A 21,527-nucleotide genomic window follows, 5' to 3' on the forward strand; every position below is an offset into this window, starting at 1 on the left:
TTTTTCCAACATTTTCTTCGGGGCACCCTCCAGAATAGTTCCACATAATTAAACAAAAAATCCGTGTAAAGTTTGAGCTCGATCGGATAACGGGAAAGGGTGCCCCTGGGCCCTTAAACATTTAAATTATTATTCAGCTCGCGAAGTCGATTTTATATAATATCCTCCAAGTTATTGATCAAATAAAAAAATATGTCAAACAAAAATTGTAGATCCGGACAAGGAGCATCTTTTATGTTTTATTACTTTTTCTCGTGCGACAAACGGTTTTCGAAAAAGTCCGAAAAATTAAAAAAAAACTTTTTATTTATGAAGGCAAACAAAAAATGGATTTTTTATTTCTGAGGACTATTTTTTAACATTTAAAGGGGGCATATACCGAAATATGCGAAAAAGATAAAAAAAATCTTGTTTTCAGTGTTTGATATGTCATGAATGTTTCCTGAAAATTTGGGACCGAAATTCGTAAAAATATCAAAGATATAGTCTCACATTTCCATATTTTTTGCGAATTTCGGTCCCAAATTTTCTGGAAACATTCATGACATATCAAACACTGAAAATAAGAAAAAAAATTATCTTTTACGCATATTTCGGTATATGTTAAATAATGATTTAAATGTTTAAGGGCCCAGGGGCACCCTTTCCCGTTATCCGATCGAGCTCAAACTTTACACAATTTTTTTTTTAATTATTTAGAACTATTCTGGAGGGTGCCCCGAAGAAAAATGAAAAGTCGAAAATAAGAGCCACCCTAATGTATATGTATTATATTCATAGGATCACGATATCCCAGGGTTTAATACTAACGTAAGATCAACAATAGACGCCTATCGTGGCTAATTAGTCTGGACGTACCTACAAGTGTTAGTAGCAGGTACTAATCGTGATTGAAGAAACGTTTGTGCGAGTGCGCTGTGCCTACATATTTAACAAGTTAAACGATAAGACTTTTGTCCATGGTCTGGTTGAATAGATGAACGATTGCTCGGCGACGATCGAAACAGGCGTAGGAAATTAGTTTGTAAGGTAATTGTTCCGTACGCGCGTAAATCCCTTCCGATATGATTAGTGGAACGGAATAGCAGCTATTTCAAGACAGAGTTGCCTCGAGCAGCTTACAGATACAAATCTCCCGGGGGATAATGGGATACAGCACACGGCATCCACCACACGTGTTTTGGATTGCGTGTGTCGCGTGTTTCGCGTGTGTCGCGTGCATTGTATAGCTCGGGCGAAATGAAACGAAACATTCGTGAAAGATAGGCAGGCACATCCGAGAGAAAAGAAAATGGGACAAGGTGAAGCGAGAGAAAGAAAATGAAGAGAATATAGACGGGTGGGTCCGGGTCGTCCGGGAGAGGCTAAAGAACCATTTCAGATTAAGAATCGACGGCAACTCGTTCGTAATCGCGTCTGGGCTTTTGCGATCGATTTACGTCGAATTTCCAGCAAGGTTCCACGGCTTACCCAAAGATTTATCCCGTGGGAAATCAGTTAGTTTCGTTCAAACGAACGAAACTCGCAGCGATCGAGAAAGGAAAGCGGCCTCTCGAGCGGCTCGAATAATCGGTCACCGAACCGTTAAGGTCGATAGCCGATGGTCCACGAAATTTATGTGCACACTTTCCACGATCCTTCGGGGACTAAAATAAAGGCCGCCCTTTTGTCATCACTATTTCGAAAATGCCAATCAACGGGCAGAGAAGCAAATACTTGTTACGAGTAGTAGATATTTCAAGTAACCTACGACCATACTTCTTTCCAAACTACATACATATGTATTTAGATATATAGTGGCGGACGAAAGAAAGTTTACAACTTTTAAAATCGCATAACTTTTTTAGAATTGGTCCAAACGACGATTTTTTTTTTTTTTTTGAGAAGCTAGAAGGATACTTTGCTAAGTGACGTGTTTCGTCGTTTTAAAAAAAAATGCAATTGGTTGGAATAGCAAAAAAATTGTTCTGAACTATAAACGTTTAAACATCGCAGAATAAGGTCGAAAATCGCGAAAATCCCGAAATCAGCGAGTTCGCGGGTTTATGAATTTTCGTTACAGGCTCACAAAAAAGTTTAAAAAACGACATTTACTATTTTTTTTGCTATACCGACCAATCGCATTTTTTTCAAAACGACGAAACACGTCACTTAGCAAAGAAATTCTTCTAGCTTCTCAAAAAAACTCATGTCGTTTGGACCAATTCTAAAAAAGTTATGCGACTTTAAAAGTTGTAAACTTTCTTTCGTAAGCATTCGTAAACATGAGGTAGCGATTTCATTAGCAGCTTACAGGGAAAATAAAAAATATGGTGACACTATTTTATAGTTGGTACACATCGAACCAGCCATTCAACGTTAGGTAAATATGTACATATATACAAGTGGATATACGCTACACAATCATATCGATCTGCATTTGAAAAGCGGCATGCACGCGGAATAAAACATCGATGCGTACGCATGCGATGTATCGCCCCGGACAGATAAAATCTTCCCTCTCTACGTATTCTCTTGCCAGCGATTTCCACATTCTTACGACTTCGTGTCCAAAGAAGGCGTGTCAGATTTTCCGAAGGCATAATCACGCGTACGGTTCAACTGGCATCGAAGAATATGATTGTTTGCAAAGCCTGACGCACCCACATACGTAGGTACATACCTACGTGTAACAAACTAAAAGAGACGAGTGTCTAAAAGCTTCCGCTGCATTGCCCAGACTGGTGGAAAAGTTTCTAAAGTAATCAGAAACATGGAAAGAGATCGCTACGCTACACACACGTTTATAGGAGTTTCAAACTCCACCCCCGTAACCCCGCCACCTTTTCCGTTCTATCGGCGTATGTCGTAGGTACCCTACGGCCAAGAACGAAAACACAGTTACGCTCGGTGCTGGGATGAATTATTTGGATGAAATAAATTGGATACAAGACGGATGGATCTGTATTTCTATATATTCTGCACCTTAATTGGAAAAGCATATTCGTTGCAGAGGCTGTCGAAATCGAGTCGCAGCTGCGTCTCTGTGCGTTTGTAGATATCTACGTATTAAGAAACGGAAAAACAAACTGGCGGGCTACTATCCCGAAACTGTTGACGCTAATTAAGCGTGTATGCGAGATTGAAATAGAAGCAAACTTCGTTGCCGAGTTCGTTAAGGAAGTTATACATATACGCGCGTGCTTTCATATGGTAGCGGATAACCAAACTCACGTAACGACTCTTTGCGCGACGCGACGGGCTCCCTCTACATAGGTATAACGAACGGAAAATTCTCAACTTGAGAAACACGTACATATCCTGCGATGCTCGCAATTTCTTGCACGCGACATTTGACACGTGTCATGAATTTATGTTAGAACTTTTAAGTATTAAAACTCAGAAACAGAGCGTTCTCACGTCGGAGAAATTCATGCGTGCACCTACTTACAGTTTACGAATTTCTTTATGCGCACTAGACGAAGTGTGGAATAAGTGCCAAGCGAATTACTAAAGGACTTGACTGATAATTTCAACATAATACCTATTCCCACAATATTAATCCTTTTGGCTTGTTTAACTTTTCTCGCGTATCAAATATAGATATCGACACAAGCCAATTATTACGTATTTCTTCGACTGCGATGTATAAATGAAGATTACACGAGGGAATCTCGCGTAAGGTACGGTTGGAATATTCCTGGACTGCGGGCACTAGGGCGCCATCTGTTGTGTCAGTGAGGGAGTCATTCCAAATTCCCGCTCTTACTTGAGAACCACACTGTTTACCTACAGTTCGAACCGTTATGCACAGAAAATAAGTTTGTATCTTATTGTCAGTACGAACGATACACCGAATAAGAGCTTGCGAGGTTGGATAGTCATGGATAGTCAGGATCGCTATGTACGAATTAGGAACGCGCCAAAATCGAGGACAATAGAGAATGTTTCCGAAAGGGCAGAAAAAAAGAGTATTTCACTCACTTTCGATGCAAGGACCCGCAGGAAGGAGGTTTTGGTCGTCTGCGACAGCAATGATCGGGAATAAGGGAAAATTTCTTGTTCTCTGGAGGGAACGAAGGCGGGTTGGAAAGTACGTCCGTCATCGACCAGTCATCGGCAGGAATTCTTGAAATATCGATGCACTTCACTTCTAATCACTGCACTGGATAAGGTTAGCGGATCCACGTGTTACACATTTACGAGGTTAGTTAAGAAATAACAGGAAGAGGGTAAACACTAAACTGGTAGGACAACCGCGGAGCCGGGCGGCGGGTGCACAACGTGTTGCTGCCTCGAACGCGGTATTACTTCTCGTGGATAACCGGCCGTTTTCGTTCGGCTCCGTCAGATGTCGAGAGGGGGAAGGCAGAGCAATATGGCCGCCCAGTACCAACACCGCTATGGCGACTTTCTTGTCCCTTTCCTAATTGTTGCCTTTTTTATATATTTCACACGAGTTTCTTAGAATCAGTGTGTAGCAGACGGATAGAGTGTACGTTGGTTAACAATGTAACAGCGGGGGACGAGTGATAATACTCGATCGGTCGACGTGAATACGATTAATCGTGGTAAGTGTTTTGCTATTCCGTGCGTAATCGTTTGTTCTGCCTTTCCACGGTCGCCCTCCAAACAAGGAGGCAGGCAATTTGTTTACATCGTGTACCGAATTAATCAGGAATTGCTAATAGAACAATGAGTTTCGCGTCGTACGCGTTGAGTCGGCGAACGACGATACGACATTCTATAATCTATAGGAAACATTCCGAGTTCGGAGGCAAGCATGCGTCGCATGTCAGCCGAGCGCGTCAGTACGTATAACCTCTCGTATCTCGACATGCTTTCCTTCGTCCTTCCGTCCTGCCGTCCTACTCGCTCCACGGTTTGTTTTTATTTTTTTCTCTACCCTTCGTCGTAACTTTTCCCGTGGACATTCCTAGTAGTTTCTCGGAACCGTTCTGGCCTCCTTCACCACCCCTGCCTCGTACATCTGCAGTTTTCTATTTTTCTTGCTTTGCTCGAACGCTCCGAAGGAAAAGTATCGATTATGCGATATCTTCCTAAACAGTCGCGTTGTTTAATGCCTACTCCGAGGCGCGTACCATTCTTCATTTCGCATTGTCCAACGTATTCTTATCACTTTCGTCTTAATATCAATTATTTCTTTACGTTCGTATTCTCTTGTTTCGTCGACAGCTGAGCAACCGTTCTGTATACGCGCAGTCAGGCGGCAGGCCGCAGTCTTCTACATCTCGGCAATTGTTTATCATGTTTTCCCAAGTTTATCAACAATAGACACTTCGTGTGTCTTGAACCTTAAGAGCATCCACGTATATGTTATGGGTATCCAGGAACGATAATCGTTACATAGCGAAATTAATGTTTTTTCTCTGTTTGCTTTCAGAACGGACCTAAAGAGGATCGAAATCGAGATAGGATACAGGTGCGTACCGAAAGAGCGGCCCCAGGAGGGAATGCGCGAAACCGTTCACACATTAACTGCAGAGAAACGTATGTTTATTTTTGTTTACTTTTTATTTAGTTATTTGTTGTTTTTATTTTATTGTGCATTCAGTAACATGCATCTCTAGCAATCGTGCTTACATGTTATTTATTTCCATATAATGCAGACATTTCGCGTGTAATATTATCAGTGTTTTGGCTGTGTGTAATAGTTACATTTTTTCCTTATGCCCGTCGCAAAATATCGGGCACACAGGAGCATCGCGCAACGTTGCATGGTTGAATCGTTCATTTCCGATGAAATTGATTTCCCGCGTAAATTATGTTTTAATTGCGTCGTACATTGATATTACTCGGTGATAGTATCGGTGTATTATGTATTGCTTTGTTGTTGCGGCGTGCAATGTTACTGAATATATTCTGTCATAATTTTTCACCACGATCGTATTAGAACGATGCTATGGAATAAAATCTCGGTACATAATCGAAACTCTGTAATTCCACGCGGAACTATTCCCTTTCGTTACACGTATTTCGGTCGGCATTATTTTTTTAACATCCGAAATTTGCGAAACGCTTTTTCTTCTACACATACGTACGATTCGGTTGTTTTACCTAAGGGGTCATCCATAAATTATGTAAGGCTTTTCTGGAGGAGGGGGCCGCGAATTTCTTACGTTTTCTTACCGTGGGGGGGGAGTCAGGTAGCGCTTTACATAATATTTTTTAACTTAATTTTCAATAAATACAAATTCTATTGTTATTATTCTAGAACAGTAGTTTTAGTTTAAATTTCCCGAAACCGAGTTAAATGAATTATATAAACTTTTAAAAGAATTTTAATAACTGATAAAATTAAGTGTAAACAATATTACGTAAGGAGGGGGTTGGAATATCAAATCTTACAAATTCTTATACAGGGGTTGGAATATCAAATCTTACAAATTCTTATACGGGGGTAGGAGGGGGTAAGAATTCGCCAAAATTACCCTTACCTAATTTAAGGACGGCCCCTAATCGTTACTTAGAGTGCTAAGATTTGTTTACAGATTTTTTTCTTAAGAGTCTTTTTACGCAAGCAACTTACAGTTCTCGTTTGTACTTGTCGCGTGCATACTGCGTGGTGCAACGTACACGCACCACTACCATTTTCGTAAATAAATTTATAGTGGTCATGTACGCAAGATATCGATTAGGTAAGAAGTAAGGTAGATTCCTGCTATGAGTCGATACTTCAAAAGTATCGAAATTTTTCAACTCGGCACACGTTACCACCTCTCGCAGTTACTTATACTCTAGTCCCTGATAAATCTATAATTTTAAGCACCCAATGCATAGGTAATGTCAACGCGTTCCTAATGGATATCCGGCGGTCCTTTATGATCTCGAGCAGTGCGATCTCTCGGTTCTCTTACGAATTTTGCTAGATGCAATGTTGCTTTTGGTCACTAATCGTTAGATCATGCGAGCACAGGCTTGAAATCACGTGCGACTTGTAAAGGTTTCTTTTTTAAGTGGTATTTCGATCATGCTGGTTTTTTAACGTCTTCGCGTTGAAAGATGCTGTGCTGGTTATGATTATTTGAGGGGAGGGATCAGACCGATCTACCATCCACTATATAAAAACTGTTCTGTAAGCGTTTAAACAAAGTACACGTTGTTCGATAGTTTAAGAAACTGTTTTAAGCGTTTTAACCATGCTGCTGTATCGTCCCCGAGTAAAGTATGAAACATGAAGGTAAGTCCTTACCGACGCCTCTCGAATCGTGTTACCGACAATCTAGAAATGTGTTATCGGCAGTGGAGGAACTGACTGCGGATAGTTGAGCAGCTTCTTTACCGACAGTGAATTAGTGTCGCAGGCTTCCGAACCGTGTATGGATCATACTGAAACGACTATAACGACTGACACGAGAATCTTGCGGTGCCTTCGAGCAGCGTACCGTTCGTTGCACCTGCCGCTCTTACCTTCAGACCCGATTATTTTCAGTAGATGCGAGTCTAGGAATGCTTAGAGACACTACTGTACGAAGAAAGGGAATTGCTAATTAGAGCGATGGTGGACGAAGTGACATAACGTAGTACTACTGCGAGATGAGAAGAAGACCGACTATCCACAAGCTGAATTCTTACAGGTGCAAAGGGAATCGCCCGCTCGCTCCTCCCTATCCCCTCCAAGAAGTCCTACTTTTCGGTTCTTAGCGGCTGTCCACATCCGCGGGCAGTCGCGATTTCTTTCGTTCGCGTTCTGCATTACGCGGCGGACTTTGTTGCAAGGAATTGGGTGAAGCGAGCGGGCGATTCCCCTTGCCCCTGTGACATTTCAGCTTGCCGGTAGTCGGTCTTCTTCTCATCTAGCAATAGTACCTAACATTAGAAATCGTAGGGACATGGAAGTCGTCGAAGGCAAACGCATATTTATTCTACCCAGTTACATAACTCGCCTTAACTAAACTTAACTGAACTGCATAGACGTTGCGGTGTAAGTGGTCGAATATGGTTGGATGCGATTGAGGAGAAGGGCATCGAAACATTGCCTGAAAACCGTAGCTACAGAGGCCATTATTCCGTCGATTAATCACGCTTTCCACGTGGCACGCGTAGAGCTGGTACAAAGTTCACACACGAACGATTTCTAGTAGGTCGAAAAGAGGGTTGTCACTTAGGTTCGTGCAGGGATCAGGGGCGGGGGGCGGGGGGGAGAGAAAGAGGGAGGAGAAAGCAGGGTGGAAAAGCGGGAATCAAAGGCAGCCGGCGTGACTCGTGGTTGGCTCGTGTTGGCTTACACGCGAGCAAACTTCCGATCACGTGCACTCGCATATTATTTTTAATCACTCGATATCTCGCCCGAATGCCCGCACGAGCTTCCAGCGAGCACAACGATTACCCGCAATTGGATTACATTTCTTCTTATTCGTTTTTACATAGATCCATCCCATTTGCCACCCTCGCGGTGCCACGGTTCAATTCAGACATCGGTTCTGTTAATTCGCTCCTACCTACTTCCTCTTCGTTTTCTGCAGACTGCGGGGGAATGTTTTCAACGGATCGATAGCTCTCCACGCGCGTCCTGATATTGCTACGGCCGAACCAATTGCTTTGCATTCAACATGATTTAAATGTGGATATTACGGGTAATCTTACGCATCTGCCCATAATTCCTCGTTAAATGTATTCGTTCCTGTTAAATCGCCGTTATTACTATCGATTCGCAGTCGCCTCATTGTTCCACAGAACCGGCTAAAGTTATTCGAGTCTCCTCCGTAGGTAAGGAGGGAAATAAAAGAGGAGAACCAGTCAAACATTGCACAAGGAATTTCATAGGATCGCATAGTTGTTATTTTTTTTTCTCTCTCTCTCTCTCTTTATTTTCTGATTACCCTTAATAGAGAAAGACTCGCGTAACCGTGAAATGCCTGCGTTGTTGTTTTTGCTGCAATTCGTCTGCTGTGCAGCGCGGAGGATGTAGAGGAGAAAAGGAGCAGTAAAGGGTGAAAAGTAACTGACCGCAAAAGCGACGGTAAGCTTTTTTATTGCCCCTTCTCCCTTTTTGCGGAGACCCCATTCGTTCATTAAACTTGAACCGCTCGACCAAAGCTGCACTTTCCTTATTGTTAGTTTCCTTTAACCAGATTCTACTGTCTTGCCCTCGCATCGCGTTCTTCTTCTACCTTCTTCTCCCATTCTCCTTCGATTCGCTTGCTCGTTCGATTATCGCGCGACGGCGCGCGATATTTATTTAATCATTGCTACTCCACTGCCGCGAGAGCTGCAACAGAAATGAACTCTGTTACGGCGGCAGAATCGCGAGCTATGCAAACATCTCCGAACACATAAGACAAAATTATTGTGAAGGTGATTAGGATCGGAGAAATGGTAGTATGTTACTGTACGGTGAAGCCATTCGCTAGACACGTTGTTGCCACTCGTAAAGCTTACCACGACAACTAACAAAAGCGAGGAAAAATAGCACGAAGGAGAACGTGCACGGAATAAGCCAGAGATTGGTGAGAGTGGTTCTGTAGTGGTTTAATGACTTTAATGACCCCGCGATTACGTCGGCCACAGTCACGGCGGGTTAACAGGCGATAAATAAAATGTAGACACGAGTAGTGGTAGCATGCGATGGTGTTTCTCGCCGAAAGATTCCAACCCTTTGCGTTTATGCGTGCGGCCGCGTGTGGTACACTGATATCCGTGCCTCTCTGGATGTAATTTCATCTTACATTATTCTCCGCGACACAACGATTCGGGGGAAAAACGATGACAGACGAGGCAAGTAAGTGGAAGGGAAGGTTGTTTTATATGCGGCGTATGCGAACGATTGCACGACGTATCTGCTTAACTATACGTCGGTACATATGTTGTCTCGGCGGCGTAGTTGGAGAGCGACGTATGCATCTTCCGTAGGTTAATACATACACACCGGGGTGGCAGTTCCCACTGCCGGTGTATGCATTTAATTACGTAATGTCAAGTACACATAGTAGCTAAATAAACGTGCGTGGAGGCAGGTCGAAATGCGGAGTGAAGGGATCGGGTTGGCTATAAAGAGAAGGGGGTTTCTGCTTGTATATCTTTTAGGAAAAGCCCGAGAGGATCCGAAGTATATACGCATAGGTACTAGCGAATTGCGGGAGAAGCTGAACCGAGGTATGGTGTAAGTGTAACTACTGCCCGAGGCGGATACTTGAGCAGCAGCCTCTTCGGTCTGCCAAGCCACATCCCACTCTCTTACCTTCTCTGGGTCCATCGTTCTCACTGGCCTCTCGTTTGCCTCTCACCTTTCTTCCCATTCATCGTCTTTCGAGGCCCCTGGCCTTTCCTCTTCCACGCTCATTTTCTTTCCCTCCGCAGCTCTTTATTACGAGCTTGCGTGTCAATTAATTAAGTGCGCTCGGGGGGGAAAAAAGAACGGTGTTTCCGAGAGCAGCGACGGCTAGAAACATTCGACAAAGTTTGCTCATTTTTCAAGAGTCGCCGCGTCATGCGACACTGCTGGGCCATCATTTAAATATTAAACGGGAACTTTTAGACGGCGTGTTCGACACTGCCGTTCCTCCAACTTATTTATTTATTGCGATCGATCGCGGTCCGCCGTAGGTGTGCGTTTCGTTATCGTAAAATGGATTCTCGCGCCGCGGCCTGCACCGCGCGCACGGAAGAAACCAGAATACCTTCCCAACAAAACCAACTGACACCTGATTTCATTACTGTCACTTAAAGCGTAAGCCAAGCTTAAGCCTTTGCCCCACGCGATTCCCGTGATTCCACGCTTTCTCGCATTAAAGTTAAGCCACGGGAAACGGGGTGTCCGAACGATATGAGCGGAAATTCGTCTTAGTTTGGTGAATGCGCTTTAAAGTCCAACAAAATTCAACACCAACGTGTCAGCCGCATTTGCCAACAAAATTCCTTGCCGTACGAGACACGTGGAGAGACAAATACCTAGCTATTTGTCCAGGAAAGTTCCCAACAAATCGAATAACTCGGTGTATGAAATCGAATGCGGAACGCGAGGCTAGCGTCCGCGTCGGCGGGCGTAATAATTATTTCAGGGATAAAGATATTGGTTAACCCCTGCTTACACCGATGTACAAACACGTACCTATACGATTCTATCGTCGGCTTTTCCAACCACAAGTGCAGCCCCGTCCAAGTTTATCGAAGCTTCTCTCGAGATCTCTGTGCGTGGTATATAGGTATATAGAGTATAAAATGATTTTTGGTGTAACTTAGCCCGTATCCAAACGTAGCAGCGTGCGCGTAGAATAACATCTACGTACCTACGCAGAAGTGAACCGCGATGTCGTGGATGTCGGCTTGCACGTTTCTCTGTTCAAAAATACCTCCCGGCAACGGTGGCATGCGCGACACGCGTGCTCTATCGTACTCCGCCGTGTGAAAATTTGATTGAATTTATGTCGGGCGTTGCGCGCGAATAGCCGCGATACAAGGTGAATTATGCCTGTGCTGTTGATACGCTGCGCATAAACTTTTGCGGATTTGCAGTACGAGGTGCAATTCTTTCGGCGACACGTTTGGGTTAGGTCTCCGGTGTAGGCAGCGTTTCAGCAGACCCAGGGCCTGATTTGCGAGCTGGTTTACTGGCAAATGTTTGCCGGGTTTTCCGCCCCTGAATCTCTAGAGTCCAGACATTGATTCGCTAAGCGTGATCCACGGCGATTTCGGAGGATTTCGCGGCATCGGGAACGGTCGATTGCTCCGAGAATTGCCCGCGCTGTCCAACGAGTGAACAATGGACATTAGCCGTAATTAGGACACGCACGCAACTGACACTGTATACGTAATCTCCGCTGTACTCCTGGAGGATACAGAAGGTAGTAGGCCGATGGCGATCCAAGGACCTGCTTCCATAATAGTATTAGTACGACGACGGCAGTCCTCACAGTAGAACGCCCAGGAACCATGCAATCATTGGCACGCGAGAGTGAGCCCTGTTACTGCCAGTGATAAGGACTACAATCGGGCAACCGAACGACCTAACGACCGACCGACCGACCGATCCGCCGGATCGACCGACCGACCGACCACTCACTCGATGGCTTCCAGTCTTAAATCGGTTAAACGGTTCTTCCCCGCGCGTCCGACGACAGACCGGAACACTCCCCTGCGGTGGCGTTACGTATTTCAACCAAAGAGCAGCCATAAAGGTTACGTCTCTGGCGTAGTTGCGAATTTATTTACCGCGTCCAACTGACGTCTCTCGAACGTAATAGGACGTAGGGCAAGGGCGTGAGCCTCTGAAGAGCACGTACGGGCAAACTTGATACGATTTAGCAGGAGGAACCACGGTCGATCGATTCAATTCTATGTTCCGCAGTCAGTTCTCCCCGCCCGCGCCCACGTTTCGCTCAGCCGACCAATCGCATTCTCATTTTCCACGTATGTATTGCTGTAATTTTAAAGTGACGCGTTCAGAGCTTGTTGAACCGATTGCCATGGATGATCAGTGCGACCGTGTCGTCGAGAGTATATCATCGGGGCACGTACACTTGCTCGTACATACGTAGCTGTGTCCGAGGGAAGCTGTATTAGAGGGGGATAAAAGGTTGCCTGGTACATTTCAAGGCACAGCCCTGAAACGTATCCAGTACACGTATGAAAGTGCAATAAAGAAAAGTGGCGTTCGTGCTCGGCTGAAACGCGCCACCGCGTACTCGCCCTCGACAATTTATTTTCGATCAAGGTGGGCATTGCTGATTAGCGCGACAATGCCAGCTTTGTTCAACGATTAACGACGTTTTATCCAATTCCACCCATTCCGTGTAGCCTCCTCGTTCCCCGATAATCGTACATTCGAATCCGGATAAGATTTAAAGAGCCATTCTCTCTGACTTGCGAGACGGACTCGGACCCATCGTAACGCTTTTCATTAAACTTTGAACTTGAACGTCTACGGTGGAGAAAGCCTGTTGTCGGTTCACTTGCTCTATTTACGGCGGCTTCGCGTCACTCTGAACCACCGGCGGACTTGTTTCCTCGTAAAAGCTGTCGCGATCCTCAGTCCGTTCTTTCGTTCGTCCTCGTTGCTTCTCGCTCGCAAAGAGAGACGGAGGGAGGGAGAGGAAGAAAATTAGATTAGATAATTAGGAGTAATTAAGCTCTCGAAGGGGTTGTAACAACGGATCACCAATGCCGGTGCTCATCTTCCTTCGTATCGGCGTTACTTTAAGCCTCTCCGAGGTGCATCTCCTCCCAGAAGAGTTGTTAAGATACAGCCGTTGGAACAGTTCCGGCTTTTATTCGCGCAGAACTATGTCAGGCCTCCGCCTCCGATAGTTGCTAGCGCAAGATACCGTGCGTGCCTACCTCGTTCGATACTAAAACCGCCCGTTAGGGATACCTTTTTCTCCAGCAGAAGTACCTACTTTGTGCTCTTCGCTCTAGCACGAAAGAACGCTGGAATCCTTCGGAAAGGTTTCCACCTTCTACCCCGTTGTTCAGAGTATCGCGGAAACCTACTACATACTCGCTTCATGAGGTGTCCTGCATTAAAGATGGTGTTGAGTTGTTTGCTCCACTTTCGGCTCTCCTCGGGTTTCTTTCCTACTTTACTTTGCGAGCATTTCCCCTTGTATATCACCGCGCCTCGAAAATATTTCCCTCGGCGTGACTGCGCATTATTTTCCTTTTCATCCTCGCGCCTTCCCTCTTAACTCATAATTCCTTACCCTCCTTACCGAATCGCAGAGAATCGAAGCTTCCGTTTCGTGTACCGTACCTGTTCTCTCACGTTTCCTAGTATCCGACGGAATTCCGCAAGGGTTCGATGGTTCGTTCCGTTCGTCTTTCATCTCTTCATCCCCATCGATCCCTGTAAATATACGGGTCGCTATAAAGTAATCGTGGCTCGTGGTATTAATCGTTGCCGTTCCGCCACCTTCGGACCCGAATCGATCGAGAAAACATGCGGGAGGGAATCGAAGCAGCGCCCGGAGCTGTTGATTGGCGGTTAGTCGTGGAAGCAGGTCGGAAGAGTTCGGAGCTTGTGCTTAACTCGTAGTCGGTACGGCGCGGCGCGGATTAAAGGCTCTTCTTTCGAATTTCACGTCAGTCATCTGTACGCCAAGATAATCCGCAGCGGCGTGTATCCGCGACGCGCGTATAAAATGAAGATCCGTCGCTGTCGAGCTCTTTTCTCGTTTCCCGCTTAATAACGCTTAATAAACTGCGACCGGTGCCTCGTGAGGCACGTGCGTCCATACCGTCTCCCCTCTTCAGACCTCTTCCTCGCCCAACCCTGTTCTGTTCTTCCCTACTTTCGCACGGGCAAAGACACGAATTAAGGCCTTCACGCGTGTGTCCGTGGCGCTTACAGCAAACAGATCCCTAGCCACCGGAGCAGGCTATGAAACTTCGGCAGGAACAACGGGGGTCAAAGTTGTTCCATTTTGTGAGCCTCTGGTGGAAATGGTTGGACGAGTCACGAACGTTTTCAACCTCGCCAGAAGTATCGCGCACTTCTCCTCTCTCACGTTCGTGTAAATCGCGTCACCAAATTACATTAATTAATTATGACCATTGGACGGCAATAGAAACGTACCGGGATTGATTCGCGCATAACTACGAGGGTTCCAAACGGAGAATTTCATTTCCTCGAGTAGAATTACTACGTATAATACAATAAAGCGGGTGGCTCTCGAATGAAAACACGTTAAAGTGCCAGTTCGTAATTGCTGAAAAATACTGGTTTCAAGAGTAAGCTGTCGGACGTCTCTAGCTGCACAGGTAGATATTCGATGACAGGTCGAAATACCGGGTGTTCCGCGCACGGCCAAACCGCAAGCCGGCGCGGTGTCGCGTCAGTACGGCCAATTATACGAAGCCTTAATAATTTAACCACGCGTCGTTGCCCTACCCAGACCCAGATTTGGACGCGATAACCCGATAGTATTCGCCCTCTTCTCTGCAAGCGGCTTGGTCGGTAGCTCTTTGCTTGCCACTGGCCACCGATCGCAAGGGACATTTTATGCTAACGTTATGGCTCGCTAATAACAACTTGCCGCCACATTTTAGGGATACTAATAATCATTGGCCTGCACGAAACTAACGGACACGTAACATCTTTTCGGACGCATAAATTCCGGTCGAATCGGGCCGCGCAAATGTGTAATTACTTTGGAACATAGCGACCGATGCATAAATGACGCTTCTATGTTAATAACGCGCCTTCCGCCTGTAAATTCACTGGCTCTCGTTCGCTCGCTCGCTCGAGAGCTGCCGCTTTTCCTTTCGCTGTATCCCGTTTACTCGTTCGACTCGATTCTATGGATTTCTTACGCTGCAGTTCATGCAAAAAGGCCAGAGGAAGAGAACCTAGTCGAAAGGTCCAAAGCGACGTGCTTATTTTCAAAGAGGGGCTTTTATAGTCTTGGATAGTGTGAGAACCGTTTAAGGGGCAGGCCTACCTAGAAATTTTCGAAAATCTTGAGAATATTCCCTGAAAGTGTCAAGTTAATTCGACCAAACTTGACAAAGTTACACGGGTGTAAGTAGGTAGGTGCCCCCCGTTGTAGCCCTCGGACCCAAAACTTTAAACGCGGTTTCCTAAAAAATCACGTTTTCAAAGTCGCTGACACACATAACTCAAAGATTAACGAACCGATTCACTCGAGGCTTTGCAGGCTTATTTTAGGGTTAAAAATCTAAGCGCTATCGGGAGCTTTTTCTTCTTTTTTGCCTAGATTTTTTGCACACTCGAAAAACGAACGATTTTTTGCCAAATACCGATGCTTCAACTTTGCACAGCTGCCATTTGTCTCAAAATAATTTTTCCAAAATCGCATAGGACGCGTCCATTAAGTAGGAGTTGGGAGTTAAGGGATCCGGGCAAGTTGGCATAGGGGGTTGCTGATCCCACACATTCTATAATATTGACACATATTTCAGGGATCTTTTGCATTAAGCTTATGTCCTGTTTTTTCTGTATACCTATCTTGCCTGTATTTAGAATGGTTCGATGAGTACTACTTAGGTACATTTCAGAAATAGACACGAAGGTGATACCTACCTATCAGGTAGGAATTGGTAGCGGCTTAGGGCTAACAGAGGGCTGGCTATTGAACAATATCTCTCTTTAAACGCATCACGGCGTTAATTACTTTGGTTTGATCGACGAACTGCAGGATTCGTGAATACCCTGTCGACATTGCCCCGAGCTTAGCGATAGTCCTGCAATAAGCGTCCATTCGATTAATCAGTCTCCTCTGATCACCAATAGGTACAGCATCGAGGAGATTATGGTGACGCAGAAAATCGACAGCATTCACTGTAATAGCTGTACGTTTACGGACTTTTATATTGCTAATTGTTCACCGTATTTGATTAAACGGAGTAGTCGAATTAGAACCCCTTGACTCGGCCACCTTTTTCTGTTGTCCGCGCTCGGTGGCGGTGTGGCGGTCCGCTTAAATATGCACTTACGCAGGTCCAGATAGAATTACGAAATTTCGCGGCTATACATTTTCATACGCCATTCCCATACCTGTCTCTTTTCCGTAGCTTCTCTTTACTAAAACTCTGCTCGAACGAATCCACCTGGCTGGAGTTCGGTAGAGGGTCTTGGTGCGGCTTTATATTTTGCTCTCTTCACGCGTGACGTCATCACCGAAATACGTGAGCCGCTTTACAAATGGCAGGACAACACGTAAAACCGTGGCATCAACGAGCGTAACGAGAACTATCCTACTAAGCCACGAAGGGATGTTATTCCGCAAGGAAATGCCCCGGAGCCGAGCCGACGAATCAGCCTTTTTTTACGAATGAAATTCTTTCACTCGGAAGAAAGTGATGTTTACCGGGAGAAGCGACAGTTTCGCGAAATTTCGTTGCGAGATGATGATTTGCTTGCGTTTACGGCGACGGATAACGCGCTGGCCGTGCTCGGGTCGGATCAGGATGAGAGGAAAGATAGATCGCATCTTCGCCGTAGCGCGTAATCGATCGGAGCGTGGCGCGGGTGAGCTGGTGGGCTGGCGCAGAAGTTGACGAGCGAAGGCTAAAGTGGGAAGAGCTGAGAAAATGGATGGGTTTTAATATCGCGAGCTTGGCGAAACTAGGAAGTCGTAGTTGGGCGGGAAATCGCAGACTCGCTAAGCCTTACAGATTGTGGGTTCGAGACTCGGCCGAGTAAATCATGGCATCCCATGGCCACCAGTTCGTAGTTTAAGGCATGCTAGGACGCAGCTGCCACGCTACCCTACCGGATCATCCCGAGGGATTAGCGATACTTCAATAAACTCCGCTACCTTCGCCGCCATTGCCGTCCACCGATCTGCGCTGTGTGTGTCTCGGAGAAACAGAGAAAGGGGTGAAGAGTGTAGGTACGGCGAAGGCTGAAAAGGGGAGGGATAAGTAAGAGAAAGAGGTAGAGAAAGGAAGGGGGAAGATAATGGGAGGATCCCTTGTACACCAGAGTCCGCTCGATTAAACGCACCCTATGGCAATAATTCTTCTCCTCATTTTACAAGATATTTGTTCCAATACCGATTTAACCGGATCGTGTTCTCTCGCGAAAACGATCGCGTTAGAAATCGCTGCAGCATGCTCGACGGAACCCGGCAAATTCCCAGCGAATTTAGAGCTAAACAGTTCCGCATCGAGGCCTTCGCCTATAGATAAGGAAGTAGGTAACGTCGAAAGGGAGAAATACGAATAGGTACCGTGTCAAGTGGTGAATGAACCGTGCATTGTGCAAACGAAACTAATATTCCGTGTGACGGGTTTGACAAAAGGGTAAGGAGAGAAGAGCTTTGCGTCGGAAAGGTGGTGCGACGACGAATCGTAGCTGGAAATTCTTGAGATCGCCTCAGTTTCCTATGCGATGGATTTATCGCGACTTTTTAGCAGTTTCAATTCAACCGTTTCAACTCTAAGCGGAGAAAGAATATTCATTCGGCGGATGCCCGATTATCTTTGGTCGTTGGGTTTTTCCTTTCCGCTTTCGCGGCCTTACTTGCTGTTATACGCATAGCTTAGTCACAGTTTGTCTCTGTTCCTCGATCCTTTCATCGCCAGAACGTTCGTATTTTAGTAAAGGAATTTCTCTTCCATATACCTACTGTGGTTGACTCAGTCACGCGTGCAGGGCAGACCCTTTCTCCCTTTTCCACTTTTTCGCCTCTTCCCTGCTTCCCCTTTCTATCGCGCTTTTCAAAATATTCCCGCTCGTAATCTTTTAAATTTACGTCCGTCGGGATGAAATTATGGGGACACTACCATCGAAGCTCTGCCAGCTAATATCCTCCATTTACTCGTCCTGTTGGATATTTTCTGGTTTTGCCATCGCGTGAAATCTGCATGGATTTACGATGATTGACGGCGCAGCGCGGCGGGGATCAAGTAAAGTAACGTATACCGTGGATTAAATGTTAAATCCCTAAAGTTTGAGGGATGCGCGGAGAAGCAAGAAGATGTTCTACCTGCGAGCAATGAGTTGTACATATTCGTGGGGATGTGACGCGTCGACCGATGCGGGCAAAAACGAATTAACCCGGCCGTCCGTTATTTCGAGGAAGCAATACCCCGGGGCAGGGAAGAATCTAAAGGTTGGCAAGCTGTCGTGCAAAGTACTATCGATCTGTATTCCTTTAGCTCGGGCCAGGGTAGTCGCATACCAACGTGCAACCCCCCCTTTTTAACGAAGCCGAATTAGGTTGCCGGGAATTTGGAAACAGAGAGCAGATACTTGCTCAAAGCCAGGTAGATGTTCGACCTGCAGGCAGGTAGGATCAACAGAACCCGTAGTTTACATAGGTGTGTAACATTAGCCGACTCTGAGTAAATATGCATGCTTGCAGCACACCTGATTGAGTTACTCTATAGAGTGTAGGTGCTCGCGTGACGTGCTCCATGAACGAGACAACTCCTACCAGTAAAAACGATACTCCAAGGCCCAAGGGTCTTGCGTTTCATCGCGTTTCATTGATCCCTCAGCATTCGCGTTCAGTCGAATCGAGCGCGCAGCAGTTGCATCGATTCATCGATACTTGAAAGTTCTCGGACCCGCGTGTCACGTAGATAGATGTCTTAAGGGGAGCGTAACCGTTTGAACAGTGTCAAAATCGGATTTTTTTATTTTTTTACATATTTTCATAGAGTGATGTTTTAGGAATGTTATAAATCAACTCAGGAATATATTAAAATTCGGAAGATCGACGAAGTTATATAGGCATTTGAGTGGAACAACCCAGGTAGCACGGGGCGGCTCGACCGATCGCAGCGGAACTACATTTTTCATTACGGTGGCGAGTTTTTACTCGCGCTACGTTCAACCGATTCACTTCCAATTTTGCATGCAGAACCGTAATAAGATTCCGCATCGACCAACGGCGGCTTTTTTTATTCCGACTCCCCGTTTATTATTTATAAAGAAAAAACGTTGACTTTTCTCTGAGAAAAATCTAACTTTATCTTTGATCTCTCACCTTTTCTCTGTTTTTCAAGATTTTATAAGAAAATTTTACTGCTTTTCACTTCAGACAGGACATACAGCTTTTTTCAGGGCCACCAGGGCTTTTTTCAGTTTTTGAACTGAAACTTTTGTTTAAGTAGTTCACGATACTGTGTAAACATAATACAAAATCTGGAAATCTTCGTCGAGCCGTTGACTTGGTAAAAAAAAATCCACAAAATGTACACATTTCCCGAGCGTTCAAACGGGTATACCCCCTTAAAATTCCATGGATTCATTACACGGAACGTAATCCGAATTCGATAAGATACTCTTCCCTCGTTCAGTAATAATAAATATCTGTCTCTGCGAGTCGCGCGACCCAGTGAACTTTCCAGCCGTGTCAGAACCCACACACGATTTCTAACTAGATTGTCAGTGTATTTGCGAGCCAGTTTGGCAGGTGAAAATAAATTCTCCTCGGTATCAATCTCGCAAAAGCAAATGAAAGCAGGCGATCGACGCGGCGGTCTGGTTATTGCGCAGCTGATGATACGAGTACCTGGCAGTGCGTTTCGCAAGAGTACGACGCACTCTTAGGGTGTGGGTGCGAGCGCGAATGTGGGGTCGCAACCGTATAAGCCGGTGTAGTTTATTAGATGCCCCGCTGCGACCTTTATTAGTCTTCTGTATTTCCTTCATAAAGGGATTTACGTCGATATATTGCACTGATATATAAATTTGCGTGGCGACTTAGGCGTACAGTCCAACAAGCTGCGAAACATCGCTGCGCGTGTAAAAGCCGAGCGCATGAACTGCGAGATGACGTTCTATCTCTGGCGGTAGAGTTGGAAGGGCTGCGCAGATCCGATCGACATGGAAAAGAGTTCTCGGCCCTGACGTTTTGCTCACAGCCTCTCCTTAATGATTCGCGTTTGATTTAACGCGACGTAAATCGGCTATGAGAATCGGGCATACAAGTTTCGCCTCCTAGTAGGTTATACGCGCTCGGGGAATCGGTTCGCACGGGGAAGGCAAGTTCATCACTAAGTCATGAAGCTTTTATCCGACATCCTCGTCACCTCTCTGCTTCGCACGTATTCTCCTGCTCTGTATTTTGTTCGCGCGTTCCGAGTGCCCACTCTCGTTGTCTGCTAAAGGAGTAAAGGAGTAAAGGATATAGAAGTGGAAAACGTCGTTGGCGTAGTCGCGTTCCAAGTCCTCCGAAGCAGCGTCTTCTTTAGCAGTCCGTTTTCTTCTTCCCGTTCTCTGTGCGCCCGAGTTGGTACGTGCCAGGTCGAAGGCAGATTTACTTACGTTCGATGTATTTATACCCGTTGCTCGCGGGATAAAGCGAGAACGAAGCAGAAGACAGAAACCACCCCCATTTTTGGAATCGGGTCACCGCAAGTCGCGAGATATCGAATTGTCCTGCGCCTGTTTGCTGGCTGTTACTTCTTTCTCAACGCACACGTAACAGTACGTTACGTCCAGAATAGATCTCTCGTCTTGTCAATCTTGACTTGGTCCGCTTCCTCTTATAGAGTTTCTCATTAATAAGTGGTCCAGTTTCTACGGTCCGAGGCATCGACTTTCTCGGGAGTAAAGATTCGTTACGAGGTTTGCGGGGGGGGGGGGCTGAAATTCTCTGCTTCGCCAACAGCCAAATTCCTCGATTATTTATTTACGTGGGTCTAGCCGGTGCAACGATAAAGTTTTTACGCGCGAAATACCTTGGAAAAATCACTCTCGGGAATACTCGGGAGCAGAAAATCGGAGCAACGAGGCGGCAAGCTGTAGTTAAAAAATTTAAGCGGTCTATGTAACGCTTCGGACGTAGGTACCTACTTTGTGTTGTCGAGGTGGGAGCTCCGCGCCGTCGCGTCCGTCCAGTAATTTCGCTGTGAAATCTCCGCCAAGGATGCTACCTGGGCTCTTCGAAGCGGGCAGGGAAAGCAGGAAGGCTCCGGTGTCGTTTAGCCGGGCGAAGAATTGTTTATCGGTGAATGGGAACAGTATTTTCCAAGAGCGTGCTTCGAGATGGAACGAATCGATGGCACGGTAAAATTATTCGTTTAGAAGCGAGGAAGGAGCAAGCTAGTCGCGGCCTGGATGAAATCTCGGGGGAGCGTAGCCCGGATAATGGGACCGTGGATAGTTTGGAGGAAAG

At 45.7% G+C, this 21,527-nt stretch overlaps 1 protein-coding gene and 1 long non-coding RNA gene across 7 annotated transcripts in view; one reads left to right on the forward strand and one right to left on the reverse strand.

The window, feature by feature from the left end:
• Window positions 1-4,365: 4,365 nt before the first annotated feature.
• Lar (tyrosine-protein phosphatase Lar) overlaps window positions 4,366-21,527 on the forward strand; it is a 219,864-nt gene continuing 202,702 nt past the window's right edge. For 5 of the 6 annotated variants that reach the window (XM_076823994.1, XM_076823999.1, XM_076823997.1 and 2 more), the window contains exons 1-2: window positions 4,366-4,550; window positions 5,384-5,490. The gene's annotated coding sequence lies outside the window, so the exon portion shown is untranslated. The remainder of the gene's footprint in view (window positions 4,551-5,383; window positions 5,491-21,527) is intronic. The other variant, XM_076823996.1, reaches the window with a different exon arrangement.
• The window catches only part of LOC143375016 (uncharacterized), a 29,502-nt gene continuing 16,510 nt past the window's right edge, over window positions 8,536-21,527 (reverse strand). The window contains exons 2-3 of the long non-coding RNA XR_013086785.1: window positions 10,181-10,381; window positions 8,536-9,211 (exon numbers count right to left, since the gene is read on the reverse strand). This is a non-coding gene — a long non-coding RNA (uncharacterized LOC143375016). The remainder of the gene's footprint in view (window positions 9,212-10,180; window positions 10,382-21,527) is intronic.

Source organism: Andrena cerasifolii, chromosome 12, assembly GCF_050908995.1.
Source record: "Andrena cerasifolii isolate SP2316 chromosome 12, iyAndCera1_principal, whole genome shotgun sequence".
NCBI classification, from domain to species: Eukaryota; Metazoa; Arthropoda; class Insecta; order Hymenoptera; family Andrenidae; genus Andrena; species Andrena cerasifolii.